At 49.5% G+C, this 14,280-nt stretch overlaps 1 protein-coding gene across 4 annotated transcripts in view; it reads right to left on the bottom strand.

Moving 5' to 3' along the window:
• TAFA2 (TAFA chemokine like family member 2) overlaps positions 1-14,280 on the bottom strand; it is a 356,648-nt gene that overhangs the window by 216,877 nt on the left and 125,491 nt on the right. The window contains exons 1-2 of one of the 4 annotated variants that reach the window (XR_012643933.1): positions 8,206-8,280; positions 7,792-7,853 (exon numbers count right to left, since the gene is read on the bottom strand). The exons of the other annotated variants lie outside the window; for them this stretch is intronic. The gene's annotated coding sequence lies outside the window, so the exon portion shown is untranslated. Of the gene's footprint in view, positions 1-7,791; positions 7,854-8,205; positions 8,281-14,280 lie in introns of those variants that run through there. 4 annotated transcript variants of the gene reach the window in all.

Here is a 14,280-nt window from a genome sequence, read left to right as displayed (position 1 = left end):
AGGCCAGCCAGTTTGTATGCTTCTGTTATATATAGCTTTATTTATTTAGCTAGCACAAATAAGAAGCCAGGACCCTTGGTAGTTATCCCCAAAGAGAATCAATTATGATTTTTGAACCATGTCGCTCTAAATCAGGGGACCTTAAAGGCACATCAAACCCATGCAATACTTTTCTTTTTCTGCTTCAGGATCATGGGAGAAGCTGGGGAAAAAAACAAAACACATCCTGATTCAAAAAGAAAAGAGGACAGGACTTCAGTGATGAAACTGGGACAGAAGAACAGTATCCTTTATCCTGATGAATTATCAAGACATGGGAGACATAGAACAATGTGTCTAACTCCCTCTGCCTTTTAGCAGGAGCAGCTGGAAGGTTACTTTCCAGGACAAAGAAAAAAAAAGAAAGGAAAGAAAATGGATTGAAAAGAACAAAAGGTGTTCCAAGCATATTGAGATTTCAGGAAGAACAAGGGTCTCCAAGATAGTCTAAGAAAAATATTTTAGAAACCTACCAATTATGGAGTGTGAGCCAACAGAGGAACCTTATTTTTTCATGCTGAAAGAGCAGTCATGGAACTTCTGGGAACTATATGACAGACATATCAACTCCCTCCTATAAAAAATGTAGAATTGGTAGTAAACTGTGTTTCTTATGCATTTTTCAACAATCACAGTAGTGAACTGTCTGCCCCTTGCAGTAGGCTACTAAGGTTCTTTAATTTCACAGTCTATCAGCCTGACTTATAGATGGCGAGGTTGAAAAAGCAAGGAGATTGTGAGGATGCTTTCTCACTCCTTCCAGAGGCCTGATAGCTCCAGATAATGATGGTCATATATGTATGTTATTAACAGCTCTCTGTGAATGAGCAGTCAGTCTGTGGCAGCTAGAGGAGCTTGGCAAGCCAAGACCTCCTATAACAATTTGTGGCAACTAAATGATCTTTCCATACTCTCCTGTCCAATATTTTAAGGACTCTTCAGCAACAGAAGACAAGTAGTAAGACAAACTAAGCTAAACTTCCATGAAAATGACACCACAACCTGACCTACTTCCAAGGATTTCCCATATCTCCTGCAAAAGATTTTTATCTTCCTATTGAATCTGTGTTATTATTAGGTTTCCTTGTTAGTTTTCCTTTACCTGAATAAAGGAAGGCTGCATCTGCATTGCTCCTCCCTTTCGGAAGGGGCAGGCAAATGCAGTGGTTCGAAAATACTAATGAGGTGCTGATACGATTATTCAATGCCTCATTCGCTTAATGGCGGCCACTCGCCACATCGAAAGGGGGAAGTTCAGGACAGAAGGAGGTTTTGCTTTAGGCTACTGACATCTCTAAGGCTGCCCTGGCTGATGGTCATGCATAAGCAGCTGGTATTTAGCTATGTCTCCAGAAGCTTCCCAGCCTGGGACCATGTTACAATAGAGACAGATAGGGTCCTACAGGGGAGACCTGCACTGTACATATTGCTTCTTTTCTTCAGGAGGAACATCTGTGTCACTACTCCTCATTTTGCAAAAGGCAAGTAAGAGAAACTGAAGAAAGGGGTACTCTCAAGTCTGCAGTAAAAAGCCAAGAATGAGAGAAATTGCTGATGATGATCCACACTTCTGCAAGAACAAAGAAGAAGGTGTGGTTTGGCTCGCAAGAACAAGCCAATTATAAATGGAGATCATCCTTTCCCAAACTTCCTGTTAAGAAGAGAAAGAGGAGCACCTAAGGATGCTACACTTGTAGTGATCAGGGAACCTAGTCCGATATTATCTTAGATATTTCCGTATTAGCTGATGAGTAGTACTGACTCGTCGTATTTCTGTCTAACACTTTCAATGACAAATTCTGGGAGAAATGAGATCAGTCAGTTTCCAATAAAGGTGGGATCTTACCAGTATCTGATCTGTAAACAGATTTGCACCATAGGACTTCCATGACTTGTTCTACAAGCTACAGAATTATTCTAATAACAAAGCTTTCAAGGATACATGTGCACACTTCTCAAATTCGCTTTCCTGGAATGGAGAGTACAGAAAACCCCACAGTTTAACCATTCCTCACTACCTCTACACTACCAGGCAATCATCACAGGCCTTAAGTAGATGCAAAAAAGAAAAGACAGTTCATCTGTACAGGAAATGAACTAGAAGAACAGAAGCTATTGATAAGCAACCTTTTGTACTTCTTCTTTAGTGCTCCTCCTGCCTGGTTCTAGAGACCCTATTGATCCTTGGCTGTTCTCACAGGCTGGATCTACACGTGCCCCTTCCTTCCAAAAGGGGCATGTTAATGAGCAGGTTTGAAATATGCTAACAAAGCGCTGCAATGAATATGCAGCGCCTCATTAGCATAATGGCAGCCGCGGCAATGCGAAAGTGCGGCTTTTCGAATCGCGCACCGCCTGTGGAGATGGGACCTTCCAAAACGACCCCCCCCCCCAGTTTTCGAAAGCCCTTCTTCCTATCTGGTGATTGGACGAAGGGCTTTCGAAAACTGGGGGGGGGTCCTTTTGGAAGGTCCCGTCTCCACGGGCGGTGCACGATTCGAAAAGCCGCACTTTCAAATCACTGCAGCTTCCATTTGCAGTGCCTCATTAGCATATTTCAAACCTGCTCATTAACATGCCCCTTTCGAAAGGAAGGAGCAAGTGTAGACCCAGCCACAGTGTGTCCCTAGTTCTTTCTATCATGGTAATATTTTTCCCACTGATGGAAAATCACATCAAGAGCTCCCCCACATCTAGATAGATTCAGGCACTCATAACTCAGGCTATTTCTTGCACTAAACTAATGAGACTCTTGCAGAGGATTGACCTTTGGCACATACTTTTCTTCTTATTTATGCTAATTTAAAATGAGACAGTGTCAACTTCGGGTCATGTGACAAGAATCACATACAGTCTTCTTCCTCCACAAATGCACAAGAAACTTTACTAGAATAATGAAAATGGCATCAGCAAATCTGTCTTTTCTACTTCCACAGCCTTCTACTGCTTGGCTTCTTTCTACAGATCCTCAGGTCAGGGCTCAGCACAGAGGAAAGATCCAGTTCTATCAAGAATTCATTCAACAGGAACTGTGCAGATCTCGGATTATATAATTTTAGGTTCTCTCTTTTTAAATCAGTGCTTTAAGGAATTAATGTGTTTCTGAATTTCTTCCTTCCTCTCTCAGAATGTCTTATACTTTTCTTGGAATTGCATGTGTGTGAAATGCAGTACTTCTACAAGAATTAAGCAGTGTGATGCAGTTTCAATGAGTAATGACATTCTAGGATGTGTTAACAGGAGCCCTGTAAACATGGGAGGTATTTGTGCCATTCTACTAGGCTCTGGTAGGGCCTCCTCTGAAGTACTGTGCCCAATTCAGAGTGCTATACTTTAGGAAAGGTTTGGAGAAACTAGAGTGTGTGTCCAGAGCACAGCAACAAAAATTACACAAGGTTTAGAAAGCCTGATTTAGGAGGAGAAGTTAGAAAAACTGGACATTTAATCTTGAGAAAGATGCAAGGGAACTTGAGAACAGTCTTCAAATATGTTAAGGGCTTTTATGAAGGACTCTTATAGAGAGCCATTTTTCCTATTTTTTTTCAAGAAGAGTGCTTTTGAAAATGGGGTTTTATTTCAAAAGAACCCTGTCTACATGGCTGTTTTTCTTATGAAAGACTCTCTTTTGAAAATGCGATTATGCAAATGAGTGTGAGATATGTAAATCAGTGCTTCACTGCATTTCCAATTTGTCTCACTTTCATTCCCCTTTCGAAAGGGGACTGTAGTGTAGATGCAGCCTATGTGCACTGAAGGTAGGGCAAGATAGGAAAGATACAAAGTATGGTAAAAGACTGCATTGGCTTAGCCGGGAGATATTGCAGGATCTCAGAATCAAAAAGGAGTCATCTAAAAAGTGGAAATTAGGAGAAATTACAAAAGATGAGTATAAGCAAACAATACATGTATGCAGGGGCAAGGTTAGAAAAGCCAAGAAACAGAATGCACTCAAACTAGATAGAGACACAAAGGGTAACAAGAAATCATTCTATAAATATATGAGAAGCAAGAGGAAGACCAAGGACAGGGCAGGCTCACTACTGAGTGAGGAGGGAAAAACAGTATCAGGAAACTTGGAAATGGCAGAGGTGCTTAATGACTTCTTTGTTTCGGTCTTCACCAAGAAGATCAATGCAGAAATGCCTAACATAATGCATGCTAGTGGGAAGGGGGTAGGTTTAGAGGATAAAACACAAAAAGAACAAGCTAAAAATTACTTGGAAAAATTACATGTCTGCAACTATCCTAGAATACTTAAGGAGTGGATAGAGGAGGTTTCTGAGCCTTCAGATATCATCTCTGAAAAGTCCTGGAAGTCAGGAGAGATTCCAGAAGACCAGAAAGGGGCAAATATGGTGCCCATCTATAAAAAGGGAAAAAAGGAACAACCCAGGAAACTACAGACCGGTCAGTTTAACTTCTGTGGCAGGGAAGATAATGGAGCAAATAATTAAGGAATTCAGCTGCAAACATCTGGAAGAAAATAAAGGGATAGGTAACAGCCAGTTTAGATCTGTAAATCATTCCAGACCAATCTGATAGCTTTTTTTTTTTGACAGCATAACAGGACTTGTGGATGAGGGAGAAGCGGTGGATGTGGTATACCTAGACTTTAGTAAGGCGTTTGATAGTCTTGCATGATCTTCTTATCAATAACCTAAGCAAATACAACTTAGAAGGGCCACTATAAGGTGAGTGCATAACTGGCTGGCTGCACACTCTCAAAGAGTAGTTATTAATGGTTAGCAGACATATTGGAAGGGCATAACGAGTGGGGTTCCACAGGGATCTGTTTTGAGGTCGGTTCTATTCAATATCTTCATCTACATTGGTAAAGAGAGTACGCTTAAATTTGCAGATGACACCAAGCTGGGAAGGATTGCAACTGCTTTGAAGGATAGGCTCATAATTCAAAATGATCTGGACAAACCAGAGAAATGGTCTGAGGTAAACATAATGAAGTTTAATAAGGACAAATGCAAAGTACTCCACTTAGGAAGAAACTATAAGCTTCGCACATAAAGAATGGGAAGCGACTGTCTAGGAAGGAATACTGCAGAAAGGGATTTAGAGGTCATAGAATCATAGAATGCTAGGACTGGAAGAGACCTTGAGAGGTCATCAAGTCCAGCCCACTGCCCTCATGGCAGGACCAAGTAATGCCTAGACAATCCCTGATAGACATTTATCTAACCTGTTCTTAAATATCTCTAGAGATGGAGATTCCACAACCTCCCTAGTCATAGTGGACTACAAGCTAAATATGAGTCAGTGTGATACTGTTGCAGAAAAAGCAAATGTGATTCTGGGATGTATTAACAGGAGTGCTGAGAGCAAGACACAAGAACTATGTCTACACTAGAACACTCTTTCGAAAGGGCACCTTTTGAAAGAGAGGGGTCGAAAGATGCCCTTTCAAAGGGGAGCATCTACGCATGGGCCAGGGCTGGCACTGTCGATCAGCACCATCAAAAAGACCACACGCCATGTCAAAAGGGACTGTCCAGGACGTCGAAAGAGAGCATCTACACTCACCAATGGCCTCTTTTGAAAGAAAAGGCCAGGAAACGCTGCAGCCGGAGTCGCAGGGTGGCCAAGTCCTTCCAGGGCCACAGCAAGCCGCTCCTTTAACGGGTCCCTCCCCAACAACCTCGGCCTACACAGCATGAGGCCTGAGGAGCTGCCACAATCCCTGAAGACACAGTGCCCACAGGAACGGACATGAGGCAGCAGCAGCTCAACATCCTGCTGGCCGCCACCAGCGAAGTGGGCGCACTGCTGGCTGCAACACTAGGGGCTGCCTGCAGCTCCTGGGAGGGCCCCTCCCCCCAAAGGGCAGAAGGGGACGCCCCAGACCATGGGGTCCTCCAGGCCCCCCCCAGCACTCGGCTGGCTCTGGAGCTACCCCACCAGGTCCTAGTGGTGGGAGCAACTGGTCACCGGGAAGTGGGATGATGACCAGTGGCTTCAGAATTTCTGGATATAGCAAACCTTCCTGGAACCGTGCCAGTGGCTGTCCCTGGCCCTGAGACACCAGGACACCTGGATGAGGTGCACCACGCCCCATGGAGAAGAGGGTCGCAATAGCTGTCTGAAAACTGGCCACTCCAGACAGCTACCACTCCATGGGACATCAATGTGGTGTGGGCCACAGCTGAGGCCATCATGATGGAGGTACGGAGGGGCGGGCATGCACCCACCAGTGGGCGGGGGACCTAGCAGGGGACAGGGGAGGCCAGGAGGGAGCCAGGGGTGGGGTCAGGCAAACCCCACACACCCTCATGAGTGCCTATGCCCCCCCACCCTCCAGGTGGTCCGCACCCTAAATGCCATGCTCCTGCAGAGGGTCATCCACATCGGGGACCTGGACGTGGCCATCGCAAGCTTTGCCACACTGAGGTTTCTGAATTGCTTCAGGGCTCTCAACAGACCCACATACCTATCCGCGCCCTGGACCATAGCAGGTGACAGTATGTAAAGCAGAAGGGCTACCATTCCATGGCCCCGCAGGCCATGGTGGATAGCTAAGGCCAGTTCCAGGACATATACGTGGGCTGGTCTGGCTGCACCCACGATGTGTGGGTGTTCTGGAACTTGTGCCCATGCTGCCAGCTGGAGGCAGGGACCTACATCCCTCAGAGGAAGATCCCACTGGGGGACACCCCCTGCCTCTCTGCCTGGTGGCCAACACTGCATGCCCACTCCCGTCCTGACTCATGCTGCCCTATTTGGGCCAACCCACACCCAGGCAGAAGCTCTTCAACAGCCAGCTCAACTGTGCCCACCAGGCGGTTGAGTGTACCTTCAGCGTCTTGAAGGGGCGGTGGCACTGTCTCCTCCCCCGCCGGACATGGGTGTTGTCAATGTCCTCCAGGTCGAGGGCACCTGCTGTACGCTCCACAATATTGTGGAGAGTAAGGGGAAGGCCTTCATGCAGGGGTGGGCGCCCAAGGCTGGCATGGGCTACCCCCAGACAGCCGGCGCCCCAGCTGCCAGGCTCACCAGGACGGGATCTGTGTCCAGCAGGCCCTTTGCTGGTACTTTGACCAGGGACCCAGTGAGCGCCACCCTGGCAACCCTCAGCAGGCCTTCCACACACCACCCCCCACCTTCCACACACTCCCACCCACCAAGCACACAGCACACAGGGGTTTTTGAAAAATAAACCAGTGTATTGGTAATGGCAAAAGGCGTGTGCGTAATACTTATTGCAAAACATAACAGAACAGCTAACTATTTACAGTGGGGAGGGGACCTAGGTGGCCCGCCTGGTGGGCCATCACGCCAGGGCAGGGGTGGAGGGGTGCAATACACACCAGCTCTGGGTCTAATGCCCCCTACCCCACCCCCCATCCAGGTTCCCCACGAGGGCTGGGAGAGTGGGAGGAAATACGGGGGGATAGTTCTGAGAATCAGCTTTGGGCTGGTGGTCTGGGCCAACGGCTTCTTCTCCCAGGGGGCTGGCAGGGAGGGCCATGGCAGAAGGGGCAGCAGGGGAGCAGTGGGGGAGCAGCCAGACCAAGAGCTCCCGGTAAGTGGCTGCAATGTCCTGGAATGTGGTCAGGAACTCCCCCAGGCCATCCAGCACCAGGAAGCCTCCCCCTCCTCAAAACAGAGCTGGCACTCGACCAGCTCCACTGGCACCAGATGGAGGCAGTGAGGTAGGAGTCCTCTGCCGGCTGCCTCTGGCTCCACTATGATAGGGGCCCATCCTGGTGCTGGTGGTGGCTCCAGGCAGTCGCCGTTCCTCACCTCCAGAGGGCTGTCCAGTATCACAGATGGTGCAAGGCTCTACCAGCCCTCGGATGGTGCAGCTGCAGAAACGGGGGAAGAGAGGAAACAGCTGTGAGTACCAACCCGTCTCATGGCTCACACCCACCATCACACCGTGGGCACTGGGTCCCCATCCCGTCCCCTGTCCAGGGGTACAGTGGCCCTGTGGGCTGCCCCATTGTGCGTTCTGCCTTCTCCTCCCCCTGAGGGCAAGGTGTGGCGCTGTTCGCAGAAGTGGGTGTTTATGGGCACCGGAGGCCGTGCTGCTGTCCCGGGCCCATGGTTTGGCTGGGCCCTAGTGGGCTGGGGTCTGCTGGGGGGTGTGGGGGGCCCCCAGTTGTCTATGGTGCCCCTGCCCCATGATCCGGTGTGCATGCTCTGTCGGGTACATACCTGAGAGTCCACCACCAAGGTCGGGGGATGGCCGTCTGGTGGAAGCCCAGCTGGCGGTGCAGGAGGGGAGGTCTATGACCAGCTACCTCTCCTCGTCGGACCAGTCCCTGGCTAAGGCTGGCTCTGTGTCCAGTGCTGGTGGTGTGGGGCTGGTTGCTGGTCCAAGCTCCTGCTCCTCTCTCAGCTGGTGCTCCTCAGACAAGATGTCCAGGAGGGCTGGCAGGGAGGTGGTGTCCTGGGGGCCCATGATGCTCCTGAGCTCCCTGTAATAGGGGCAGAAAGCAGGGGTGGCCCGGGTGACCCCTGACCGGCTGGCCAAGTCCTGAGCCCAGGCATAACCCTGCTGCAGCTCCTTTACTTTACTCTTGACATAGTGTGGGCAGGGTGACCCTGTGTAGTCAGGCCCTCAGCTAGCCAGGCAAAGGCAGCCACGTTCCAGCGCTTGCTCCCCATGACCCGGAGCACCTCCTCCTCCTGGCAGAGCCCCAACAGGTCCTGTAGCTCATGATCAGTCCAGGAGGGGGCACGCTTCCCCATCCCCTGACTGGAACCTTGGAAGCCCTGGGTGCACTCGGAGGGGGGGGCCTGGGGCTCCTCATATGCCTAGTTGGTGGCCATCACTCTCTGGGGGCTGCTGAGAGTCACACTGAGGCATGTAGGGGAACCATGTGTGATGGCTGCTGCCCGCACACTCTCAGCTCCTGCAACGGGGTTTTCTGGTCCATGCGACTTTAAGAGCTGCTTCATGCGTAGACCATAGAGCAGCACGTCTCCGCCTAACAGCTGATTGCCTTCATGGCGGACCCCACTCTTTTGACAAAGTGGGACGTGGAGCATCTACACGCTACCTTTTTTGATAAAAGACGTCAAAAGAGCAGCGTCTTCTTATTTTCTGTTTGGAAGAGCGGTTTCAATTCCTGAGGCGCCTAACGTAGATTTCATCTTCAAAAGAGTGTGTGGCGTGTGCAGACGTGCCACACTCTACTTTGAAGTGGGGCCTGCTCTTTCTAAATAACGGGCTACTGTAGATGCAGCTAAGAAGTCATTCTTCCCCTCTACTCAGCGCTCATGAAGGCCTCAATTGGAGTACTGTGTCCAGTTCTGGGCACCACATTTCAAGAAAGATGTGGAAAAATTGGAGAAGGTCCAGAGAAGAGCAACAAGAATGATTACAGGTCTAGAGAACATGAGCTATGCGGGAAGACTGAAAGAACTGAGCTTGTTTAGTTTAGAAAAGAGAAGACTTAGAGGGCATATGATAGCCATTTCAAGTACCTCAAAAAGGGTTACAAGGAGGAGGGAGAAAAATTGTTCTCTTTGTCCTCTGAGGATAGGAAAAGAAGCAACAGGCTTAAACTGCAGCAAGGGAGGTTTAGATTAGACATTAGGGAAAACTTCCTTACTGCCAGGGTGGTTAAGCACTGGAATAATTTACCTAGGGAGGCTGTGGAATCTCCACTCCTGGAGATATTTAAGAGCAGGCTACGTAGGCATCTATTGGCAATGTAGATGGTGTTTGGTCTTGCCAAGAGGGCAGGGAACTGGACTCGATGACCTCTTGAGGGCCCTTCTGGTTCTAGTGTTCTGTGATTCTAAGTAGTAACGGTCTTGATTTGAAGTAAAGGAGATTTAAGTTAGAGACCAGGAAAAGCTTATAGTTGAAAAGTTCCACTAAACTCTAGAATAGGCTTCAAGGGAGGTTATGGAATTCCCATCACCGGAGGTTTTTAAGAATAGTTTGGACAAATATCTGTCGGGGCGGTCTGGGTTCATTTAGTCCTGCCTCTGTGTAGGAATATTGGATTTGATGACTTTTGAGGCCCCCTCCAGTCCTACATTTCTGTGACTATGATTATATTCTTTATTTTCAAATTTAATGAAACAACTTCTACCACGTGTTTATGACTATAACATTAGAAAAAACAGTGAACAGAAAAAGGAATAATATAAAGTATGTAAATGCACAATGCAGAAATCAAAGCAGTGCATTTTCTTAGGACTACAGACTTTTGAAATATAGTTTGCGCTTTGAGTGAATTTCTTTTGTGATCACAGGATAAGATATTAACATCTAGTGTAATTCTCTCAAGGGTATCCTTCAAAAGGACACCTGTGTTGGAAGGGTCCTACCACAGATAACACACTAGGGCTACATCTACACGTGAAGCCTACTTCAAAGTAGCCTATTTCGATGTGGCGACATCGAAATAGGCTATTTCGATGAATAACGTCTACATGTCCTCCAGGGCTGGCAACGTCGATGTTCAACTTCGACGTTGCGCAGCACCACATCGAAATAGGCGCAGCGAGGGAACGTCTACACGCCACAGTAGCACACATCGAAATAAGGGTGCCAGGCACAGCTGCAGACAGGGTCACAGGGCGGACTCAACAGCCAGCCGCTCCCTTAAAGGGCCCCTCCCAGACACACTTGCACTAAACAGCACAAGATACACAGAGCCGACAACGAGTTGCAGACCCCGTGCATGCAGCATGAATCCCCCACTGCAGCAGCAGCAGCCAGAAGCCCTGGGCTAAGGGCTGCTGCACATGGTGACCATAGAGCCCCGCACGGGCTGGAGAGACAGCGTCTCTCAACCCCCCAGCTGATGGCTGCCATGGAGGACCCCACAATTTCGACGTTGCGGGACACGGATCGTCTACACGGTCCCTACTTCGACGTTCAACGTCGAAGTAGGGCGCTATTCCGATCCCCTCATGAGGTTAGCGACTTCGACGTCTCGCCGCCTAACGTCGAAGGTAACTTCGAAATAGCGCCCGACGAGTGTAGCCGCGACGGGTGCTATTTCGATGTTAGTGCCGCTACTTCGAAGTCGCGTGCACGTGTAGACACAGCTTAGGGTTGCCAACTTCCTAAATTTTACAAAAATCACACATCCTTACCCTGGCCTCTTCTCTGAACCCCTGCACTGCTCTGGCCCCCCCTGCCCTCTGCTCACCTTCCCCTTTTTCTGTTGCTCTCTGCCCCCTACCCTCATTCACTCACCCATTTTTACCAGGCTGGGGGAAAAGATGGCAGTGCAGGAGGGATTTGAGGTCTCTGGCAGACCAGAGATGAGGGATGGAGGAAGCAGGAGAGGGCTCTGGGCTGAAGTAGGACATGTGAGGGAGTATGGTTTCTGGGATGGAGGTGCAGGTTCCAGGATGGGATGAGAACTGAGGGGTTCAGGAAGGGGCTCTGGGCTGGGGCAGGGGGTTAACAGTGAAGAAGGTGGTCCAGGATGCAGGCTCCAGGCAGGAGTTCAGGCATAAGAGTAGGGGAGAGGATTGGACTGCAGGGACCGGGCTCCTGTTGGCACTCACCTCAGGCAGTTCCTGGAAGCAGTATCTTGTCCTTTGACTTGTAAGCAGAGACACAGCCTGTTGTGTCTGCACACTGCCTCATCCCACAGGCATTGCCTCACAACACTCAGGCCATGAGGCCCGGCCAACATGAGCTGCAGAGCATGTGCATGGGGCAGGATCAGCACATGGTGCCTCCCTGGCCATCTATCCATGGAACACATTGCTGTTTCTGGGAGCCAGGTAGGGAGCCTGGTAGTCCCACCCATCAGATTTTTAAAGGCCTGATCAGCAGTGCTGACCAGAACCACCAGAATCCTTTTTGACCAGTCCTATTATTCACTCTCTCTCTCTCTCACACGCACACACACCCTAATCCATAGCTACCTGAGGTGTATCTAGCACAGAGAAGTCAGAGTGATACAGCAGAGACCTGAGATTAAAGCCACTGCAAATACATACTTTATTTGGGTGGTCAGTGGGTAGCAGCTGAACATAAAAGCTGTAGAGAAATGGCACTGAAAATATAACTGCTACTGAGAGTGAGAAGAGGCACCTGAGACCCACTTGAGGCCGCTCATCTCCTCTTCATCTCTCAGGCCCAGAATTCTGCAGACTGAACCTCTAGGGCAGCAGATCTGAAACTGGGAGGTCAGGACCCCATTAAAATGGGGTTACCAGGTCCGGCAAACTTGCTGGGCCTAGGGCTGAAGTCCAGACCCCACCACCCAGGGCTGAAGCAGAAGCCTCAGATGGGGCTCAGAATACAGGCCCCTACTTGGTGCTGAAGCCCTTGGGGTGGAGGGACTCAGGTGGGCTCATGCTTCTGTCCCCCCTCCTGGGGTCACGTTCTAATTTTTGATGTCAGAAGATGGTCACGATACAATGAAGTTTGAGGACCCATGCTCTAGAGCAGGGGTCACAAACGTATGGGCCAAGGGCCACTTGCGGCCTGAGCAGTTTCTACAACCCAGCCCATGCACAGCTGCTGCCACACGAGTTCTTGTGGCCCAGGTGGGGGGGCATGTCCTACCCTTCCTGAAGCCCAGCCCCTATTCTGTACCTGCCCCACCTTTTCCCTCCCACACCCAATCTCTCATCCCCATCACACCCCTTCCCGCAATCCCCCTCCCAAAACAGGGGCAACCTCTGGGACTACCAGGGGGCCTAATGCAGAGTGGCAGCAGGGGTTGGGCCTCCTCACACTCACAACAGCAGCAGGAGCTCCAGGGACGGGGAGTAATGCAAAAGCCTGCTCTGCTGCCATCTCCTAAGCCAGCCCAGCTGTTTTGCTTTACTGCGGCAGCGGGAGGTAGAGCACCCCATTCCTAGCGCAGGCTGGCTTGAGAGATGGAGGCAGAGCAAAGCATCACTCCCAAGTGAATGGGGGGAGTCAACTCCCGTTGCCGATCCCAACCTGCCCTGATCGGAGCATGGGGGACCTTCCTGTCCACAGAATGGTTGGGGTGGCTGCTGAGGGGCCCTGCAAAGCACAGAGCCTCAGACAGCCATGCCAAACTGTCCTATGAGCAGGACAGCTCTGCACACACCTCCCCTCAGCCACAGGGATGTGCTGGAAGTGGCACAGAGCTAGCAGCCCATCTGGCCCTGCTGCACTACCAGTGGAGGCACTGGGAATTCCTGAGGGAGGAGCTAAATTGCCCAGGGTCAGCAGGCAAGACCAGGGGATATATGGAGGGGAGCACGCAGGAGAGGAAAGCACAGCGATCCCCACTCTCCTTCCCAGAACCGTGTCAAAGAGGAGGGCCCTCTGGCCCCCTAGGATGATTTGAGGACTGGCACTGGCCCTAAGGTAAATTGAGTTTGATCCCTCTGCTCTAGGGACACCAGGGCCCATGAAGCTACACCCTTCTTCATCAGTCACAGGAGTCTGAGGAAGAAAGTGTTGGAAGGAGCCAGGCAGAAACTAAGCCAGCTGGAGCAGAAACAAGATGCTTCGGTGTGGACTTTCAAACTCTAATGAGCTTGTCAGCCTGGGTTATTTCCCTTTGACATTCTTTTCCCTCCACTGACTCATTGTTTGCTCCAACTCGCTCCTTAGTTTCCCTGTGGGAAAAAAAAAAGGCAGTGATGTAGCACTTTAAAGACTAACAAAATAATTTATTAGGTGATGAGCTTTCATGGGACAGACCCACTTTAAAGTGCTGCATGACTGCTTTTTTGTTTGGTCTTAGTTTCCCTGATGCAGCTTCTACCCGCCATCTGTGCTGCTCGACCCCTCTCTTTTCCCTTTCCCATTCCTGTACATTCCACCTGACTCTCACTGTCTCTCTCCTCAGCTCATTCCTGGCAAACAAAACCTCAGACAAAATAAAATCAGAAAAACAAAATAACTAAAATATCATGGCACTAAGACGATATTAGCATTTTAAATCAGATTTGGAAGGCATTTCTTATCTCATATAATGGCAGGGAAGCTGCCAGTTCTGGATTAACTTTTAAAATCTTTGTTGTTTATCCTCGGTTCCTGCCCAAGAAGAGGCAGCTCTATTTTGAGTAATGTCAATATTTTTTATTTTGAGCTTACACACACACAAGCTACATCTACACGTGCATGCTACATCAAAATAGCTTATTTCGATGTAGTGAATTTCGATGAATAATGTCTACACGTCCTCCAGGGCTGGCAACGTCGACGTTCAACTTCGACGTTGGGCAGCACCACATCGAAATAGGCGCTGCGAGGGAACGTCTACACACCAAATTAGCACACATCGAAATAAGGGTACCAGGAACAGCTGCAGACAGGGT

Source organism: Carettochelys insculpta, chromosome 1 (assembly GCF_033958435.1).
Source record: "Carettochelys insculpta isolate YL-2023 chromosome 1, ASM3395843v1, whole genome shotgun sequence".
Taxonomy (NCBI): Eukaryota; Metazoa; Chordata; order Testudines; family Carettochelyidae; genus Carettochelys; species Carettochelys insculpta.
The sequence above is the reverse complement of the archived record's forward strand: the minus strand, read 5'-3'. Positions and strand labels throughout refer to the sequence as shown.